General features: G+C 43.0%; 1 protein-coding gene across 1 annotated transcript in view; it reads left to right on the forward strand.

Moving 5' to 3' along the window:
• Nucleotides 1-22,963, forward strand: part of LOC126413071 (regulator of hypoxia-inducible factor 1-like) — a 230,301-nt gene that overhangs the window by 15,013 nt on the left and 192,325 nt on the right. The window lies entirely within an intron of this gene.

Genomic DNA, 22,963 nt, shown 5'->3' on the forward strand with positions numbered 1-22,963 from the left:
AGAAGTTACTTCGGGCGTATCTCAAGAGATTGTTATAGGACCATTAAGTTTAACAATATGCGTAAAAAGTGAATAACGTCGGAAATGCCTCTGAGGCTTTTTTGTAGGTGATTCTATTGTATACAGAGGAGATGCAACGATATAAAAATGTAGAGAAATGTACAAAGATCTAAAGAGGATCGACGCTTGTTGCAGGAATGGCAGTTGGCGCCCAACATAAAAGAAAATGAAACCTATTGCGCATAAACAGGTAGAAACACCCAATTCACAATTGCCGAACATGGACTGGGACGATCCACATCCACTTAGCATCTTGAAGTAAGCGTAAAGGGCAATTTAAGTTGGAACGACAAAAAGTGCTAGTCACCAGTAAGGAAGATGCCAGTTTGAGTTTAATTCGAAAAGTCTTCAGGAAATGTAGTCTACCTTCAAAGGAGTAGCTTAGAAAACACTCGTTTGATCGATGCTTCAGTACTACTCATCAGTCTGGGATCCATACCAGATAGGATTGATAGAAGAATAGCAGAAGTTCCAGAGAAGAGGAGCACGTTTCGCCATTGGTCCATCCAGGAAACGCGGAAGCTTCATGGAGATACTCAATGAGGTCCAGTGGCATACACTACAGGAGAGGCGTTCTGCAGCACGATGCGAATTACTATTAAAATTACGAGAGCGTACTTCCTAGATATCTGCCCACAGACCGTTTGCAGGCAGGAAGACGCCCTCCGTCACACATAAATTGGCTTGCGGGGTGTAGATGTGCGTGAAGTAATCAGTACCGTCCAAGATGCTGCTCCAGGCGGGTGTAAAATGAATGTGCGCAACGGAAAATAATGAACGCGAAAATGAAGATTTGGTCCTGTCTGACTAACCCCTGAAGCAGATTTTTGGATCTCTTAACGGTAATCAGTACCGTCCAAGATGCTGCTCCAGGCGGGTGTAAAATGAATGTGCGCAACGGAAAATAATTAACGCGAAAATGAAGATTTGGTCCTGCCTGACTAACCCCTGAAGCAGATCTTTGGATCTCTTAACGGTGATATTATCGCCTCCTTCTTGATCTTTAACATATAAATTACAATATAAACATAAATGAATGATGTTTCCACTTATACATTTATTGTAGGTTAAAACCACTTTATATATTACAAATGTCTATATATCAATGTCCAAAGGACATAAAGAGGTACAAATGAATTTCCTAACTAATATGATTGATCAATTGCCCAAATCTACCCCTTTTTATGGCTACGCCCTCTAATTTACGTGATCACATTTGTTTAGCTTTATAGCCCTAATAAGACAAAGCAGTTAGCAATATCACTGTATGTACTGCATCCGGTACGTCGGAGTGATGGTTATCGAACACGTCTGCGATAACGGAAGAACTCCAGCCACAAAATATATATATAAAAAAAATCATTCAAGCACTAGGATGGCAGAAGACGGTCCTCTGACGAGTATAATCTCATACTCTCTTCTCCTGTCTGTGTTCTACAGACGAGAAACGCTATTTCCCAACCACAAGGAGGGAGTTCAGGTAACGTCTCAACGTGAGTATAAGCAGAAAAGGTGATCTCAATCACTGAATGCTGCGAACTCAATGATGACTTGCTACCAGGAGGCGAAGTCCAGAATCGTGTAAGTTCGCAACAGTACAGTACCTAACCGTTCTAACTATAAAATCTCCTGAGGGCAAAGACAGCAAGTCTGTCTGTAGCAACAAAAGCTGATACTGAGCGACCGTCAAACATGGGCACTCAAAACAGAAGACCTCCTGCTCTCCACCTCTGGCTTCCCAGCAAAGCTCGGCTCGTCTCCCTCGAAACCATGGAATATTCTCCCTCTCTACAGATTCTTCCGAATGCCGACCAACCATATTTTAGTCTTTTGTCGTCCACTGCGGAAAGTTTGCGAGGAAATACCAATACTCATACAATGGTACGCTTCTCAGAGTGAAAATCCTCGGAAATAACCCAGCCTGCGTGATTTCCTAGGTAATGCATCCTCGTTCCTCTCTGTGGCGTCCAAGATTTTCAGAGTTCCCAAAGTATTATCCGGTTTTACTTCCGGCCTCACTGCAACACCGGCCAGCCGCCACTCTATTGTGCTTCAGCCCTCAGGTGCCTCGACTGTCCGTCTTGGTACTCCTTCATGTGTTTAGCAGAACCAACACACCTGTGCAGACTTTTCCACCCAGGGCCTGAGTTACGCCTGCTTTTTCATTTACACCGGCGTTCCAACCTCTACACGGTTGCATGTTCAAATCCTGCCACGGCATGGATGTTGTGACGTCCTTAGGTTAGTTAGGTTTAAGTAGTTCTAAGTTCTAGGGGACTGATGACCTCAGAAGTTAAGTCCCATAGTCCTCAGAGCCATTTGAGCCAACCTCTACTAATACAGGCAATCATTCATTACGCCATTTTGATAATAAAGACAATCCATCACTTTCATGCAATAAGCGTTAACAGCTATATACAAGGTGTACGTGACAACGTCAGTCTTCTTTAAATATTCAAATATACTATCTACAACCTATCAAATGATACCTAATTCTGGTTGTAAATCACGGCAAAGTATGTAGATGAGAGCTTGTAAGGTGTGAAGTTATAGCCACCTTACAATACCCCCCCCCCCCAATGAACTATTTTGCGGTAGGTGGGGTAATTCTTGTGGTATTATCTCATCCAGTACAAAATAATATAACCATCAGTTATCTGTACACCCGAGCTAATAACAATACGAGGGCAGAGGAACAATTGAATCATGATATATTCTTCCCCAGTCATTTTGCGTTCATTCATAGGCTTACTGCGATAAATATATTTACTACATGTTTATTATTTAATCTGTCTGCTCTTTATGTTTGGAATAATTTCCGGACATGACAGCTGGAATATACAATAACATGCAAAATAACCCATGTTATCAAAAGAAATTTAATTAACATTACAAATTTTTTATGCTTTTTTCAAAAATGGCAGTTTCCATCTTTCTTTAGACTTAAGGCCTATGCTCTCTGTCATTCATCCATCCCTAAGACATAGGTTAAGGCAAGAAATATTAAAGTATCCTAATCTTTCCAAGGTGGTTGTCCAATATATCACATGTGCTTCATTTAGCCATTAATAAGCAAAACAAGCAATTATGACAGTTATTCTAGAGGTTATCTATTGGTCATTATACAATTACATAAAATTCTGTGAAACATCCTACATAATTTTACTTGGCCATATTTATGCTCTTGGCTTACAATAAAAAAAAGCATCATTTCACAAACTGATTATCCAAGTCTAGTGTTTCCCTAACGTATATACTCTTTAAATATTTCAAAAATCTTATGTTCTAAAGACTTCTTTGACAAACTGCATTTAAATTTGCCGTGACAACTAATATTTATAATAAGAGTTAGGATCGACCACCAATTTTAACTAATGTTCTTGTTCACAGTGTATAAAAATGGAATACATTAAAAAGTTTGAACCCATAACATCATTATCAAAGCAAATGACAAAGATTAATTTTACATAAATAAATATACAAATATTTGAAAACTGTGAAGCACACAGCATCATTATCAAAGCGAATGACAAACAATAATTTCACATGAATATAAACACAAATATTTTCTCAAGACTACCAAAAAAATGGTTCAAATGGCTCTGAGCACTATGGGACTTAACATCTGTGGTCATCAGTCCCCTAGAACTTAGAACTACTTAAACCTAACTATCCTAACGACATCACACACATCCATGCCCGAGGCAGGATTCGAACCTGCGACCGTAGCAGTCGCGCGGTTCCGGACTGAGCGCCTAGAACCGCTAGACTCAAGACTACCCTGAAAAATAAGTACAAGATATTTACAAAAATGATAAATATATCGGAAACTGTTAGTTTCTGAGTGTAATTGTTTAGTATTCATCAAATTATATGCCTCTTTTATCAAGAGTCACAAACTGATTCGGATTTCACAACACACTTCCATCTTCATTTGTGTACGGGGATGGAAGCTACAGTTTTTGTGAAGTTTAGGAAGTGAAGATTGATTCAACAACTTGTTTGAGATCGGTCATGGTGGCTTTGCAATTCAGTCTTTGGACCTTCAGCCCATTCTTGATCCTGTCAGGTTCCAAGTCTCTTGCAGATTTGATGATGTGGAAGGATCCTCGGCATATACAGCAAGGTAAGTGGATGTATGATTTGAAACAGCCAAGTTTTCGTAGAATTTGCACACAGTATGAGGGAGGTACAATCAGGTAGGATCTTTATACGTCACCTAACATTTTTCTGCGTCGGCTAAGAGAAGTGTAATGGTATATAGTCTTCAGTTCGTGTTTCTTCTTTTTTTTTACTATGTTTGTGTTCCTATTACTCTGTTCTTCATGTCGCTTCTTTCTCTTGATATAAATATTGTATTTTGGATAAGGATACCGGTAATTGTGGACAGGTAGGTTATCTGTTTGGTAACATTATACATGGAACTAGAGTCATCGTGTGTGACTCGGGTTCTTTGGAAGTCAGTGCCAGGTGACTGACTGCTACAAATTATGGTGTTTATCAGTCTCTCTCTGCCAGAGAACAGCAAAAGGAAAAGCAAATAGAGTTCACAGTTTCGTACAGCTATCAGCAGTTGCGCTGTAGGTTTAACTGACTGTATCATATATGCACTTGCTTATCTCGTCCCCATCATGTAATACAATAGTGGAGACAAGTCATTAGTTGCTGTTTAAATACCCGTCTGCACTTGACCCAGCAAGGTGTTGCCGATTCTGCTTACTACCTGTTCAGTCGTCGCCTGCCGCCCGAGGTCTTCAGGTAGATGCTTTTGAATAGGCCTGCTGTTTGCCCATGTCCGCAACACGGCTTTGGCTTACCAGTGGCGTCCGTTGCTTCCGCTTTTCTCTGCAGCTGTGCCAATTGCCTCCCGTTCCATCCGCACATCACATTGTTGCCTCCAGTGTATCTCACAAAAGGTTTTCTTTTATGAATTCTGTACCCACTAATACATACAATTAGTTTCCAATTTACACACATACTACACAATACATAAACAAAATCATATTCAAATGTACTATATGCAACGTATCAAATGACACCTAATTCTGGTTGTAAATCACGGCTAAGTATGTAGATGAGTGCTTGTAATGTGCAAAATTATAGACACATTACAACCTTATGTATTTCTCTCCATTTGGTGTTACGTTACTGAATACTGCTTTCTGCCAATGTAAACTATGTCTTGTCAAGTACAGCCTGTTCAGTTATAGCGGTAAGTTTACGTTAGAGTCTCAATGGTTCATTTACCTGTAGCTGCATTGCACTCCCTACTGGCTTACTGCCAAATGCATCAATGTATCCTAGCAAACTCAAGAAACTTATAATTAGTGGAGCATGCAATTTAAAAATATTCAAGAACGCATTTGTTAAAATTATCTCGATCAAATTAAATAATCCTAACAGGTGTACAATAAAACTTCACATTCCATATAAATGTTAAGAGTAAAAACCTTGAACACTAGGAAAACAATAAAACTGTAAATGCCACTTGGTTCAGTTTGGAAAATGGGTTCTATAATGTATGGCAATATGCTTCACAAGGCTTCAGGTAGAAGGTATAAGGCGACAAAACATGCACAAAAAACTTTGGCAAACATATATTTCATACGGGGAGAATTAAACAGGGCCAAGTAATTAATCGTCTGGGGAGAGATTACTCTAATACCACCTAACATCGCTTTGATAATGACCTCTATTAGGCGAGGAAGAGAACCTATAACTTTCTTCGGTGTGTCATACCCAGCCACTCATTGGTGGTTCGATCCCTAAGAACTATCAAAGTAATGGTGATATTGATTGCCATCTTTCACCCGCTGTCCCAAATAGTCCCAAACATCATCTGTGAGATTAAGATCTTCTGATTTTGTGGGACGGTCGAGATGTGACGGAATGCCTAAGTGTCCATCACATAAGAAACGTATGTGTGCAGGGAGAGCTTACACAATGGTAAACTGGATTTATCGAATCTGAGGAACTAAGAGATGCCAGAGGTCAGACTATGATTCACTATTGGTTTATAGACAGATATTTTACGATACACTTGTTGGTCAAGTGGTAAGTCACCTGACAGTATATTAGTCATGTTCCTAAAAGAGCAGACTGGTCGGTTTGGAGCGCTATAGATGCTGTAGAACCGGTACCAGGCCGTCACCTGATCCTCAGCTGCAAATGTAAGTCGTGGAAATAAAGTAGTGTGTATGTGGCAGCTGTTTCTATGGAATCAGTGCGGTGCGACAGATTGACGAGGAGACGTGGCAGATGGGGAGAATGTTGTGCCGTACGCCGTCGATACCATGGAGGGCAGTTCACATCATGAAGTTGGTAGCAACTCATGTGATTGCCCCGCCAGTCTGCGGGCGCCTGCATGATGCATCCTTTGCAGCATGCGAGGCTTGTGCCACCACGGAGATGACTTAAGAAGACGCTACACCGATGCTAGCCAGTCTTTTGGTAGTGTTCTTTCGGCGCATTCGAAGTCTTATTAGTTAGCCTCTGTTATTGTTGCATATAACGAACCTGCCTGTCTCACATAATTATTTTGGACTTTAATAGGACTTGCTGAGATTCACGTTAAATAAAGCAGTGTTATGTGTATATTACGCGTACTTTTCATTAAGGGGGCGTTCAATAAGTAATGCCACACATTTTTTTCTCAGCCAGTTCCCGTTAAAAATGTGAAATTTGTTGTGGTATATCGTGGAATATTCCCGCTTCACTCCTGTAGCTAATGGAGATCCGCGCTATATGTAGCTTTCAAAATTTGGCTTGTAACGGAGATGGCGTTCCAAGCAGAGAGCTGCAACTGAGTTTCCTTTGGCGGAAAACCAGAGCATCGCGTATGTTCATAGGGGCTTTCAGAATGTCTACGGAGACCTTGAAGTGAACAAAAGCACGGTGATTCGTTGGACGAGTAATCGGTCATCATCGCAACAAGGTCGCGCAAACCTGCCCTATCTCCCTCGTGTCGCTTGGTTCTACACAGCTTGACTCCTGCAGTGTCAGAAAGTGCGGACACTCTCATTCGAGATGATCGACAGATCACAATCAAACACCTTGCTGCACAGCTGGACGTCTCTGTTAGTAGTGCTGATACACTCGTCCACTAATTGGGGTACTCGAAGATGTGTGCCTGTTTGATTCCTCGCTGCTTAACGGAAGACCTCAAAGAATAATGACGGAACATCTGTGCGGAACTGCTTGTGCATTAAGAGGCTGATGCTGACAATTTTTTGCTGAACACCGTCATAGGTGATGAAACGTGGATTCATCGCTTCGAACTGGAAACAAAATGGCAATCCATAAAGTGGTGCCACACCATTCCTACTCGGAAGAAAGGTTCAAAGCCACGCCCTCCGCCGGTAAAGTAATGGCGACCATCTTCTGGCACTCTGAAGGGATTATTCTGTTTGATGTCCTCCCTCATGGTGCAACGATCAACTCTGAAGTGTACTGCGCTACCCTCGAAAACGAAGAAACGACTTCAGCATATTTGTCGCCGCAAAAACGCACACGAGCTTCTCCTTCTCCTCGACAACGCAAGGCTTCACAAAAGTCTGCGCACCGGTGAGGGGCTCACAAAACTTCATTCGACTGTTCTTCCTCAGACACCTACAGCCTGGCTCTCACCAGGATGCACACCGCGAGAAGCAATGTGTGGATGGTGGGGAGGGCCAGCCGGGGTGGCCGAGCGGTTCTAGGCCTTACAGTCTGAAACCGCACGACCGCTACGGTCGCAGGTTCGAATCCTGCCTCGGGCATGGATGTGTGTGATGTCCTTAGCGTACTTAGGTTTAAGTAGTTCTAAGTTCTAGGGGACTGATGACCGCAGCAGTTACGTCCCATAGTGCTCAGAGCCATTTGAACTATTTGATGGGGAGGTTAGTGAAGCAGTAAGGCGTTGGCTCCGGCGTCGACCAGTGAAACTGTGCCATGTGGACATATAGGCCTTCTCAGTAAGGCGTCGTAAGGCCGTCGCACTGAACGGAGATTATGTTGAAAAATACGGTTTTGCAGCCAAAAGGGTGGGGAATAGTATGGTATATTGAATCCTGAATAAAACCAACCTGCTTTCGGAAAAGAGTGTTGCATTACTTATTGAAAGTCCCACCTCGTATTTTTGCTCTCTGTCTCAGCGGCCACCTACTGCAACCCTGGGCCGATCCAGCAGAGAATGCTGCTGTCACACATTGCCTGACCAAAACAAAAATGACGCACCCAGAGACATGGTCGGATGTCACTGTAACTTCGTACACGTATACTCCATTGGCAGATAAGTAAATGATTACAATTGAAATTCTCTGTGACAGGTAAACTGCCACCAGATAGAATAATGTTGTTAGAGTTTAGTGTTGTTACGATGTCTCCTGGAATATATAGGTGTAAGTGGAGCGAACAGTATAAGATGTTGAATTATCACTGTGAAGGGCACGGAGAAGCAACGTAACAGTATGAGACAGCGTTATCAGCGCCTTTTTCAGTTTTAAAGGCGACTCTTTGCGGATCTCCATTTGGCCAACTGGTCGGGCTGTCCTTTATTCAGATTTGTCGGGCTTGTCGATGTGACAGTGGCTTGATGTTGGACTGCATAGGAATGTGACTGCTGGTTTAGTAGTAGTCAAGGCTCTGGAGGATTGCCATATTGTACATCAACCACATGGTTGCCTCTTCACATCTGCGCCTACCATCCTAGAACAAGTTGTAGACGCCCTGCAACAATCTATCTCATCCTGCGCGATTGATCGAAAAGTAGTAGCAGCAAAACTAAGGAATACCAGTCCATACGTAGGCTGCCGTTAACATCACAACACAGACGGCTGCTGTTGATGATGGCATCCTCTTTGGTAAAATATGCCTAAGGTAAAACAGTTCCCATTTGTAGCTCTGTGCAGGAGCATTTCATTATCAGGAAAAACAAAACTATCATTCTACGTATCAAACCAGGACGTGTGAGATCCCTTAATTGTATAGGTAGATTAAAAAATTTCAATAGTGAAATGGATGGGTTGACATAGGGTATAGTGGGGATTAGTGAAGTTCCGTGGCAGGATGAACAGGACTTCTGGTCAGGTGAGTAAAAAAGGAGATACAGTTCTGTATTCTGGTCATAAACGGAATGGGCCAATCTGGTCCGACCGACCACAATGCCATCGTCTGCAAAGGTGTCTGCGGGTGCGGTATGGGGGATCATATCGTCACTTCATTGCTCCTCCGATGGTTTTGGGGGTTTCTTGACCTTGGAAGCGCTCGGTTGAGCAGCTCCTCAGGTGGCCTCACGAGGCTGAGCGCACCTCTTGCCAATTCTCCCACATAGGAAAAATGCCTGGCAGAAGAGAGAATCGAAGCCATGTCGCCAGCATGGCAATCAGCTGCGTTGATCACTCAGCTATGGAGACTGACTGTCAGGTGAGTGCATGATTATAAACACAAAATCAAACAGAAGTAATGCAGGAGCGGGTCTAGTTACGAACAAGAAAACAGGAATGCGGGTAAGCTAATATGAGCAGCATAGTGAAAGCACTATCGTAGCCAAGTCAGACACAAAGCTAACACCTACCACAGTAGTACAATTTTATATCCCAACCAGCGCCGCAGATGATGAGAAGAGTGGAAGAATGTAAGATAAAATAACAGAAATTGTTGAGACGGTTAAGGGAGAGGAAACGTTAGCTGTGATGAGTGGTGTGGAGTTCGGTAGTTGGAAAAGAAAGAGAAAGAAAACCAGGAGGAGAATGTAGACATGGTGAAAGAAATGTAAGAGGAAGTTGTCTGATAGAATTTAGCACAGTGCGTAAATTTAATCATCGCTAACACTTGGTTTACTGATAATGAAAGAAATTTGTATACGTGGAAGAGCCCTCGAGACGCTGGAATGTTTCAGACTGTTTTTATAATAGTAAGACAGAGATTTCGAACCAGATTTGAAACTGTAAGATATTTACAGGGGCAGATGTGGACTCTCACCATAATTTAATTGGTTATGAATTGTAGATTAAAACTGAAGAAGTTGAAGAAAGGTGGGAAACTGAGGAGATAGGACCTGGATAAGTTGAAGAACCAGAGGTTGTTGAAAGTTTCAAAGGGAGTATTAGGCAACGATTGACTGAAACAGGATGAAGGAATATTGTAGAAGACGAATGGATAGCCTTAAGAGAAGAAATATTGAAGGCAGCAGCGGATGAAGTAGCTAAAACGACAAGGTCTAGTGGAACTCCTTGAATATCACAATAGGTATTGAATTTAATTTGTGAAAGGAGCCGAGGGGAGGGTCTCAGCTAAAGGCTCAGTCGATTCTGTGACTGTCTTGACTGTAGATTTCTGAACCTGCGTTATGGAATGCAGAATTGTAGAACTCTCGTTGATACGTCAGGGGTGCAGTGTCAAAGGGTAGCAGAGTACTTTTGGACTGTACGAGGGTTTTTTTTACGCTAGCCGGTAGTTTGAGGTCCTCTGATGAACACTCGCCAGACAGTACGCAGAGACCGATATCAGGCCTTGTACAAAGTAAAAGCGCTTCGATTGTCAAAAGTTTGACTGTAAATTGTCGAATTATTCGTTATAAGTTCCTGAATTTACTGCCTTCCACGAAAGCTGTCACGCTAAAATTATACTCGTAGCCGAGAGCAGGCTGAAACCCGAAATAGAAAGCTCTGAATTATTTAGCGAAACCTGGAATGTATGTCGATAAGAAAGATTAGACGCTAGGGGTTGCAGAGTGTTCATCGGCGAAAATATTGTGACTATCGACGTCGAAATTGAATCTGACTGAGAAGTTATGAACGCTTGGAATAGATGCAGATGAACTCAGATTAATGACAGGACGTTTATACCGGCCAGCCGAATCCGCCGTGACAGTTTTATAATCTTTTTCCGAGTGTCTTGGCACAGTAGCTCATGTCAGTTGGAGGCTGATTTAACCTACCGAATGTGGACTGAGACTTCTGTGATTCACTGCAAATTGTACGGAAAGGTAGTCTTGTGAAGTATATTTGAAAGCGATTTCCTAAAACTGTCTTGGACAGCTACTTCGGCAGCTCACACGCTGCCTTGCAGCTTCAAACAGGTCTAACCTTATCGATGGTGTGAGTACAGAATCCGGGATTAGTGATCCATCAAGAAGGCTAGGAGAATATTTTTCCTAGAAAGAGCAGATAAGCAGCTGTTAGCATCTCACTTAGTAAATGAATGGTCACCATTTAGTTTCAGTATGACGGACGGATGCTGAGGAGTTATGGACAAAGTTTAAATGGATTGTTAATCGCGCCCTGGACAAGTATGTACTGAGTAAGTGAATTAAGGATGGAAAATACTCACTGTGGTTTAATAACAAAATTCTGAAATAGCTGAGGAAGCAAGTTAGTGGTGTATAAAATGCATGTTTGAACGTCAGCCGCTTTTTTATTTAAAACCCAAATACAGACCGGTTTCATTCACAGACCATCTTCACGGATTAGGGTTAAAACAGTTTAGCTCACAAAAAAGGCCACAACATCACATATGTTATTGTTAAATAATAGCCACGTCTCATACGTAGAGCATGGGTTTCAAATAAAAAAGCCGCTGATGGTCTAACATGAATTTTATACATTACTTGACGGCTGTTAATGGTTACTTTCCAAAAATATTCAAAAGTTAGTAGAAATTCGTGGGTCGGTAAAAAGATCGATGCGTGAAGCGTACAAAAACTACCAACGTCCTACCGTAGCAAAACATCTTACCCAGTACCCAAAATAATTCTGATCGTATGTAAAATTGCTAAGCAGGTCGAAGGCTTCAATTCAATCACTCATTAGCCAGTCTGGTATGGCAATAGGAAAGGAAAGCCGAAGTTTTAAACCTCGCATTTAAGAAGTCATTCCGGCAAGAGGATCGTACTAACATACCGTCGTTTGACAGTCGTACAGACTCCCGTATCTACATCTTCAACTACATTTATACTCCACAAACCACCCAACGGTGTGTGGCGGAGGGCACTTTACGTGCCACTGTCATTACTTCCCTTCCAGTCGCTTATGGTTCGCGGGAAGAACGGCTGCCGCAAAGCTTCCGTGTGCGCTCGAATCTCCCTAATTTAACATTCGTGATCTCCTCGGGAGGTATAAATGGGGGGAAGCAATATATTCGATACCTCATTCAGAAACGCACCCTCTCGAAACCTGGACAGCAAGCTACACCGCGATGCAGAGCGCCTCTCTTGCAGAATCTGCCACTTGAGTTTGCTAAACATCTCCGTAACGCTATCACGCTTACCAAATAACCCTGTGACGAAACGCGCCGCATACTTGGCTTAAATAAGTAACTGAAAGAGTTGAAAACAAATAAGTCGCCTGGTCCATGAAGAGTCCCATTTCCGTTTTATAGAGAGTACTCTACAGCGTTGGCCTCTCACTTTGCTTGAATTTGTCACGAATCTCTCACCCAGTCCAAAGTCTCAACCGAATGGGACAAGTTCAGGTAGTTCCAGAATATAAGGAGGGTAAGAGAACGGAACCACGAAATTACAGACCCGTACACTAGCCCCAGTTTGCTGCAGAATTCTTGGACTTATTCAGAGTTAGAATATAATAAATTTCGTTGAGCCGGACGAGCTTGTACCCACAAATCAGAGTGAAAGAAGGAAACAACGCTCGTGCGAAACTCAATTTGCCCTTTCTCACGCGGTATCCCGCGAAACAGGGATGAAGAGCTACAGGCAGATTTCATATTCCTAGAGTTTCAGACGTCGTTTGACACTGTGCTGCACTGAAGACTGTTAAGGAAGGTACGAGCACAAGCAATAGGTTCCCGGATATCGGAGTGGCTAGAAGACTTCTTGAGTAAAAGAATCCAGAACGTTATACTAGACCGCGAGTGTTCTACAGAGACAAGGTTATCTCCAGGAGTGCCTCAGGAAAGTGTGATAGGACTGCTACTACTCTCTACACACTTAAGTGAACTGACGGAAATGGTGAGTAGCAATCTGCGGCTATTTGCTAGTGATGCTGTGATGAATGGAGGTGTCGTCGTTGAGTGTAGGAGGTTACAAAATGACTTAGACAAAATATCTAGTCGATGTAACGCACGGTACCTTGGTCTAAATGCGGAAAAATATAAGTTAATGCAGATGAGTGGGAAAGACAATCCCGTAATATTTGAATACATCATTATTGTGAAGTTCTTGATACAGTTACATGATTAAATATGTGGACGTAAGATATAAATGGAACCGCAGGTAAGGATGGTTGTAGGGAAGGCAAATGGTCGACTTTGGTTTATTGGGAGAATTTTAGGTAAGTGTGGTTCATCCATAGTGGAGGTCGAGCATGGAAATTAGTGCGACCAATTCTTGAGTACTTCTCGGGTGTTTCGGATCCCCTCCAGATCGGATTAAAGGAAGGCATCGAAGCAATTCAGAGGGCTGCTAGATTCGGTACCGATAGGTTAGATCAACACGCGAGTATTACGGAGATGCTTCGTGAACACAGGTGGGAATTCTTGGAAGGAAAGGTGATTTTCTTTTGCGGAACACCATTGAGAAAATTTAGAGAACCTCTGTTTGAAGTTGACTGCAGATCCCCTCTATTAACGCTAACGTTCATTTTGCGTAAGGACCATGAAGCTAAGAAAAATAGGGGTCGTATGGAGGCATATAGGCAGTCGTGTTTCCCTCTCTGTTTTCGAGTGGTACAGGACAGGAAGTGACTAGTAGTGGTTCAAGGTGCCCTCCACCACGCGCCATACGGAGGCTTGTGGAGTATATATGTAGATGTAGATGTAGAATATAAAAATACAGCAGAGGAAACAGGAGAAAGGAAATTCAAACGACATATATTGTGTTAGAACATTATGAATTATCTCGAAGAGAACGGTCTATTGACACACATTGAACATGGATTTAGAAAACATCGTTCTTATGAAACACAACTAGCTTTTATTCAAACGAAGTGTTGAATGCATTCGACAAGGTATTTCAAGTGGATTTCTAGATTTCCAGAAGGGTTTCGACACTGTATGTCACAAGCGGTTTGTAATCAGATTACGTGCTTATGGAATATCTGTCGCGTTCCACTGACGAGTCCTGAGAGGGGGTAGGAAGGACTACACGAATGCGCATCATGCACCTCACCGACAAGGTACGTTGAGAACAACTTCTGCTAGTGGGCCGCCTGTCCTTCACTTGCTTGGCTGAAAAGTGGGCTATTGACTGGGTTAGAGTACGGAACTCGGCAGGAATCTCGGTGATCCGATGAGGATATAATAAAGCGGGAGATAGGATTACTATTAATGGAAGCACCCCATGGCACATTCCCTATGTACAAGTGTATCTACAAAGTGTCTTCATTTGGTTATAAGACTTCCTATTCTTCCCTGAGCGTAAGTCTCGTGGTGCAGAGACGAGCGTGGCGGTCTAAGTGTCGACTACATCGCGTTCTTCTAAGTCCGGCCCCTGCCACACAGTGATACTCGCTAACCTCTTCCCGACGACTATACAACACAGATCTACTAAAGAGAGTGCCTACACCACGCTTGTCCGTCGTCTTTTGGTGTACTGCTGCGCGGTATGGGATCCTTACCAGATAGGGTTAACGGAGAACATCGAAAAAGTTCAAAGAAGGGCAGCACGTTTTGTATTATAGAGAAATAGGAGAGAGATTGTCACTGACATTGCACAGGATTTCGGGTGGACATCATTAAAACAAAGGCGTTTCTTGTTGTGGCGGGATCTTCTCACGAAATTTCAGCCGCCAACTTTCTCCTCCGAATGCGAAAATATTTTGTTGACGACGACCAACCTAAGGAGAAGAAATCACCATGATAAAATAAAGGAAATCAGAGCTCGCACGGAAAGATATAGGTTTTCGTTTTTTCCATGAGCTGTTCGAGAATGGAATAATAGAGAATTTTTGTGGAGGTGGTTCGATGAACCCTCTACCAGGAATTAAGTGTGATTTGCGGAGTACCCCTGTAGATGTAGATATAGATGAGAAATGATATTGACATGAGTGCAAAACTGCTACGCAGGAGTAGCTAGAGGGCCAATATAAGTCTATAGATGCATGTATAATTAGGGGAAAGATAAATACCGCCTACAGCAAAATTAAAGAGGCGTTTTGAGAAAAGAGAGGCAGGGATATAAGTACCAAGAGCTAAATGAAAAACCAGTAATAAGCAAGGAAGGCAAAGCTGGAAGGACTATAGAGCGGGGCTCTACACGGGAAATGAAATTGGAGTCAATATTATAGAAAGGAAAGAGTAAGTAGATGAAGATGAGATGGAAATATGACAGTACGAGAAGAATTTGACAGAGCACTGAGAGACTTTATCCGAAACAAGCCTCCTGGAGTAAACGACATTCCCTCAGAACTGCTGATACCCTTGGGAGCGCCAACCGTGACGTAACTATTCCACTTTGTGTGCGAGATACAGGGTGTTTCAAAAATGACCGGTATATTTGAAACGGCAATAAAACCTAAACGAGCAGCGATAGAAATACACCGTTTGTTGCAATATGCTTGGGACAACAGTACATTTTCAGGCGGACAAACTTTCGAAATTACAGTAGTTACAATTTTCAACAACAGATGGCGCTGCAAGTGATGTGAAAGATATAGAAGACAACGCAGTCTGTGGGTGCGCCATTCTGTAAGACGTCTTTCTGCTGTAAGCGTGTGCTGTTCACAACGTGCAAGTGTGCTGTAGACAACATGGTTTATTCCTTAGAACAGAGGATTTTTCTGGTGTTGGAATTCCACCGCCTAGAACACAGTGTTGTTGCAACAAGACGAAGTTTTCAACGGAGGTTTAATGTAACCAAAGGACCGAAAAGCGATACAATAAAGGATCTGTTTGAAAAATTTCAACGGACTGGGAACATGATGGATGAACGTGCTGGAAAGGTAGGGCGACCGCGTACGGCAACCACAGAGGGCAACGCGCAGCTAGTGCAGCAGGTGATCCAACAGCGGCCTCGGGTTTCCGTTCGCCGTGTTGCAGCTGCGGTCCAAATGACGCCAACGTCCACGTATCGTCTCATGCACCAGAGTTTACACCTCTATCCATACAAAATTCAAACGCAGCAACCCCTCAGCGCCGCTACCATTGCTGCACGAGAGACATTCGCTAACGATATAGTGCACAGGATTGATGACGGCGATATGCATGTGGGCAGCATTTGGTTTACTGACGAAGCTTATTTTTACCTGGACGGCTTCGTCAATAAACAGAACTGGCGCATATGGGGAACCGAAAAGCCCCATGTTGCAGTCCCATCGTCCCTGCATCCTCAAAAAGTACTGGTCTGGGCCGCCATTTCTTCCAAAGGAATCATTGGCCCATTTTTCAGATCCGAAACGATTACTACATCACGCTATCTGGACATTCTTCGTGAATTTGTGGCAGTACAAACTGCTTTAGACGACACTGCGAACATCTCGTGGTTTATGCAAGACGGTGCCCGGCCACATCGCACGGCCGACGTCTTTCATTTCCTGAATGAATATTTCGATGATCGTGTGATTGCTTTGGGCTATCCGAAACATACAGGAGGCGGCATGGATTGGCCTCCCTATTCGCCAGACATGAACCCCTGTGACTTCTTTCTGTGGGGACACTTGAAAGACCAGGTGTACCGCCAGAATCCAGAAACAATTGAACAGCTGAAGCAGTACATCTCATCTGCATGTGAAGCCATTCCACCAGACACGTTGTCAAAGGTTTCGGGTAATTTCATTCAGAGACTACGCCATATTATTGCTACGCATGGTGGATATGTGGAAAATATCGTACTATAGAGTTTCCCAGACCGCAGCGCCATCTGTTGTTGAAAATTGTAACTACTGTAATTTCGAAAGTTTGTCTGCCTGAAAATTTACTGTTGTCCCAAGCATATTGCAACAAACGGTGTATTTCTATCGCTGCTCGTTTAGTTTTTATTGCCGTTTCAAATATACCGGTCATTTTTGAAACACCCTGTATATGCGGCAGGAGAAATGACCTCAGATTTCGAGACGAATGTAAGAATTCCAATTACAAAGAAAGAATGTGCTGAGAGGTGTGGATATTACCGAACTATCAGTTTAATAAGTCGTGGTAGCAAAGTACTGGCACAAATTATTCACAGACTGGGTACAATCCTACTTCGGGGAAGATCAGTTCGGGTTCTGAAGAAATGTTGGAAAATACACGGCAATACCAATTCTACGTATTATCTTTAGAAGATAGGTTAAGGAAAGTTAAACCTCCGTTTATAGCATTAATAGATTTGGAGAAAACTTTTTTCCGTGTTCACTGGAATCCGCTCCTTAAATTTCAGAAGGTAACAGGGGTAAAATAAAGTTAATGAAACGTTATTTATAACTTTTACAGGAACCAGAGGGCGGTTGTAAGAGTAGAAGGGAATATAAGCAAAGCAGTAGTTGAGAAGGAAATGAGAGAGGTTTGTAGCCTATCCCCAGTGTTATTCAGTCTGCACATCGAGCATTCTGTGAAGGAAAGCAAAGAAAAATTTGAAAAAGTTATTAAAGTTCGGAGAGAAGAAATAATGATTTTTCAGTTTGCCGATGACGTTTTAATTCTGTCATGCCGTTTTGATTCTGTCAGAGACAGAAAAGTGCAGATGAACGGAAAGGGCTGTTTCTTGAAAGGAGAATGTAGGATGAACATTAACGAAAGCATAACAATGGTTTTGGACTGTAGTCGAATTAAATCAGGCGTCTGAGGGAATTAGATTAGGAAATGAGACACTGAAAGTAGTAGTTGATTTTTGCTATTAGGGCAGTAAAATTACTTTTGATAGCCGAAGAAGAATGCAGAATGGTAACGGCAAGAAATGCGTTTCTGAAGAATATATTTTTAATTTAAGTGTTAGGAAGTCGTTTCTGAAAGTGTGTGCATGGAGTACAGTCATGTATGGAAGTGAAACATGGATGATAAATGGTTTAGACAAGAAGAGAATAGAATAGAAGCCTTTGCAACGTGGTACTGCTGAAGAATGTTGAAAATTAGGCAGGTACATTATGTAGTTAGTGAGTAAATTTGAATATAATTGAGGAGAAAAGATATATGTGACGTAACTAGACTGAAAGGAGGGAACGGTTGATAGAAAAACATTTTGAGACATCTTGAATTTGCGCATCTGACTACTGTTTTCGTAAACTGATTAGCTATCTTTGATTGAATCTTATTTGCCTGCTAGAACGTTACTAATATTGCGAGCTCGTCATCAAAGACTGTCTATATAATGAATAGCTAACTAGCTTCCTGTATTTCAAACCTCAAACATGAATATTCAAATTAACCTTTTTATTCCCTTTCTTATTTTCGTTAGATTAAACCAAATTCTAGTAGACAAGTAATTTCTTTTATTTAATGCTTTGTTGTTATATTGGCTCGAAATTGCAAGGACGAGAAATACTTTCAAGTAATTATTTGCAAGAGCCATAAAAAATTGACTATCAGGCTACTTCCTCTTAAAATTCAATAACAGTTACTTAGTTTCGCTAGCTACTTACTTGAAAGTCAACCTTTTAATTTTAAACACGAAGTAACAAACTTTTTACTTCCAGTCATGCACTCGGGGTTCGTAGTATTCTGAGCAACTTACATATTTCATTCCCCGTATGAAACTACAGCCTGGTGCTTACCCTACAAAATAGTACACGTCCCAGTCACGTTAATGTGATTACCACCTATGTTCGACGTCAGTGTGCAATAACTACCCACAGACAGCAGGTGGCCGCACTAGCATTGGAAGTAGATAATGCCTGTCTGGGGGACGCGGACAACATTGCAGTCGTTGTCTAATGCGGAAACGGAGCGATTTATCTGACTTCCAGAAGGGAATGATCATTGGCTTTCGGGCCAAAGGTGTAAGCGTTTCCGAAACGGCTAAGTTCGTAAACTGTTCGCGTGCCGCCAATGTTAAAAATGGCAAAATGGCGCTATCCTAAACTGGCATTGTGGCAACTGTGGTGCACCACAGACCATAGATGAAAGGGATGAACGACGGTTGCGGAGATGTATACCGGCGAATAGACGTGCATCTGTTGAGCAACTGACCGCCCAGATGAATCAAGGGGGCCACTAATAGTGTTTCTTCAACGGTCGTTCAGCGAACGTTGGTGCGTATGGACCTCCGCGGCAGGTGCCTGGTTCATTCAACCATGCTGAGTGCTCTTCATCGGGGAACAAGGCTGGAAGTTGCACTCCGATACCCCAACTGGACATCCACTGAGTGACAACAGGTGGCCTTTACAGACGAATCACGTTTTACGCTTCATCGGACACAGGACCGTTGGCGTGTACGGCCTCACAGCAATTGTCTGAACATCTCTAGCCGGAGGAGGGAGCGTTACGGGCTAAGGAATGTTTTTGAAGTATTCTATTGGTTATCTCGTCATTTTGAAAGGCACAATAGATCAACACAAGTGTGGATCTATCCCTGGGGACCATGACCATGCCTCCATGTAGTTTGATTCTTCCTAAGCACGACCAACAGGTCATACAACTCACAGTGTATGTGCGTGGTTCGAAGATAACCAGAATGAGTTTACCATATCGCCCTGGCCACCAAACTCCTCGGATTTTAGCCTAATCGAGAGTCCGTGGTATCATCCTGATCGCACCATGGACACTCAATCGAGAAACCTAGTGCAGCTGGCAACGGCGCTGGAGTCGGCATGGCTCCATATGCCTTTTGGTACCTCCCAGAACCTCGTTGACTGTCTTCCCGCACGTCCACGCGCAAAAGGTTTCAGGTTTCTGACAGGTTATCACATTAATGTGACTGGACCGTGTAATACAAAACCAACTCCTACCCGAAAGTCTATCAAATATCAGTTGCAAGGTTACTTCAAGTGCGATCTTCCTATCTTATTCTCATCCCAGTAAGAAATTACACATAATATTCAGCTCCGAAGCTACCCGCACTAATTCGGAATAGAGGAAGCTTTTGTTTCAGATATACTTCACCGTTGCCTGCTATTTAGGGTGTTCGGAAATTCCCGTTACAAACTTCTAGGACTTGTAGACGGAAGCGGGTACAGAATATTTTGAATAGGAACGCCTGTCCGGAAACGTAGCGTTTCCATTCTACAGCGGTCTCAATTCACATGTTTAACTCAGCCACTTCTGCTCGAGGAATTGAATTAGACATGACGCAGTACAATTATTAGGTAACTATTCGAAAGGAAATATAACGAACCATCCATTTATCGCTTAAGCACATTTGTTGTATTAGCACTCATACATTACGTGTTTACACTATTAGAAAACAAAATAGAGCAGCATACTGTACGTACAGAACGGTACTGATGCATTGCAACGGCCAATCGAAGTAGAGACCACCAATGTTGTTACAGACATCAAGTGGGATGGAGAGTGTGTACCAAAACATTCTTCGTGTACCTACGAAGCATGTTTTGGTACACACTCTCCATCCCACTTGATGTCGCTTCAATTTCTAGTTCAGCGGCCAGAGTTCGGGCGAGCAGCTCTTCCTCTGTCTATGCGGGAGTCTTAAAAAATTAATTAAAGTGACATCAAATAACCGATTGACGTAGTACATGCCATCCTGTCTTCCTTATTGCGTACCACGACAAGCAACTGAGACATTTCTCTTTCCCTCAGCAAAAGTGGACGCTTTACACATCTAAACTTAAACTACTGTAGAGTGGACACTGTACGTTTACAGGCATGGGTTCCTGTTCAAAATATTATGTTCTTACTGCCCTCTACAAGTCCTATAAGTTCGTAACGGGTATTTCCGAACACCCTATATATGAGCGACTCTCGCCGGCACTACATATACCAAAAGAACAACGTTTCGGCGCCTTAAATCATCTTGGTTCTACTGAGCTTCTCTTCGGTGCGCGGAAGGCTGATTTTGATAGTGCCCCCAGTCACCGCCACCTCCGCAACCAACTAGATTGTAATGCTTGACATGGCGACGCGACGTCTCTCCCATACATTCATGAAACAAACCAACAACGTATTTGTCACACAGCTATCATTTCAATAACAACATCAGCTTTTCGTTCTTGTGTACTTGTATTTCTCAATGTATACTGCCTCTGGCGGGAACATCTTACAAGGGGGAGTTGGAAAATAAGTTTCCCCTGTCGACTGTGGGCAGAGTTGTGTGATATGGGCAAAAGACGACACGGCAGGTGAACGCAAACGTGCAAGACACCGATACACCATTGGTTAGAGGTCGACCGCGATCAAGCAGATGGCGCTGTCGCAGTGCCTGCGCAAAGCGGAGGCCAGCCGCTCAGTCTTTTCCCGGAGCTATGGAGAGAAGGTGTGTTTTGGAGTGGTGGTCAATGGCGGAAGTGAGAGGTGTTATCTTCTATGAATGGGCACGTGGAGTATCAGGCACAGAAATTCATAACCGCCTTGTTGAGGTTTATGGGTCCGGTGTGATGTCGAGGCAAATGGTGTGGAGATGGTGCCAGTAGTTCAGTGATCGACGTCAGCAAGTGGAGGACACACCGAGACCTGGACGGACGCGCATGGCCACTACAGATGCAAATGTCAGGAAGGTGGATGACATGATTAAAGCGAACCGGCGTATCATAATCGATGGAGTAGCGGCAAAACTTGGAATTGGATATGAGCGAGCTCACAAGATCATCCACGACATTCTTCGATGCAGGAAGGTGTCAGCACGATGGATGCCACGCCAACTGACCTCGACACACATGGAACAACGCATGGCCTTCAGCCTGGAAAAACTCGTGCGTTACCATGAATCTGGCAATGACCTGTTTCGGATTGTCAAGGGGGATGAAACGTGGGTCCACCATTACTCGCCCGAATCGAAGGCCGCATCCATGGAGGGGAAACATCCGTCATCACCTGATCGAAAGAAGTTCAGAAGCACTCCTTCTACAGGTAAAGTGCTACTCACCGTTTTCTGGGACGCCAAAGGAGTTTTGCTGCTGGACTTTCTGGAGGATGCAACCATCAATGCAGCGCGGTACTGTGCCACTCTGTCGAAATTGAAAGAGGTGATTCGGAAAAAGCGGCCTGGACTTCTCAGATCTGGCGTTCTGCTGTTGGATGACAATGTGAGACCACACACAGCGACGGCAACGCAAAACCATATTGCAACTCTTAGTTGAGAGCGTCTACACCATCCGCCTTACAGTCCGCATCTCGCACCAGGTGACTTCCATCTATTTCTTGCTTTGAAGAAGACACTCGGCGGAAGGCGCTTTGACAGCAAAGCTGACGTCAAACAAGCCGTTCAACGCTTCTTCCGTATGCAACGCCCTGATTTTTTCCTGCAAGGCTTTTTGAAGCTTATAAAGCGGTATGACAAATGTCTCAACATACTTGGAAATTATGTAGAAAAATAAAGATATGTCTTATCCGTAACGTCTCATTCTCTTTTGTTTTCCTTTCACACACAACTCTGACCACAGTCGACAGGGGAAACTTATTTTCCAACTCCCCCACTTAGAAATAGTGTTTTCTCCAAACAAAACGCTCTGTTCACAAACGGAGCGTTACAGTCTTCTTCTCCAATTCCTACCTCTGCACACTTCCCTTCATCGCCAAATTTACAGTTCCTTGATGCCTCCGCATGTGTCCTATCAATTGAGATCATCTTTTAATCAAGTTGTGCCATACAATTTTTCCACAATTCGAATCAGTACCACTTCATCAGTTATTCGATCAGTCCACGTAATCTTTAACATTCTTATATAGCATCACATTTCAAAAGCTTCTATTCTCTTAGCAGTATATAAATTTAATGAACTTTTAATGTGATGCCACTAATATATTTACCCTCAAGGCTATTTTGTTCTTGTAAAGTGGAATTAATTTGGCACAAATGCACCGAAACATGTCACTTTTTTTGTAGTTGCGGGATACCACCACAATCCAACCATTCTAAGTAATCCATAACCAATATTCCTTATCG

The sequence above is a fragment of the Schistocerca serialis genome, chromosome 7 (genome assembly GCF_023864345.2).
Source record: "Schistocerca serialis cubense isolate TAMUIC-IGC-003099 chromosome 7, iqSchSeri2.2, whole genome shotgun sequence".
Taxonomy (NCBI): domain Eukaryota; kingdom Metazoa; phylum Arthropoda; class Insecta; order Orthoptera; family Acrididae; genus Schistocerca; species Schistocerca serialis.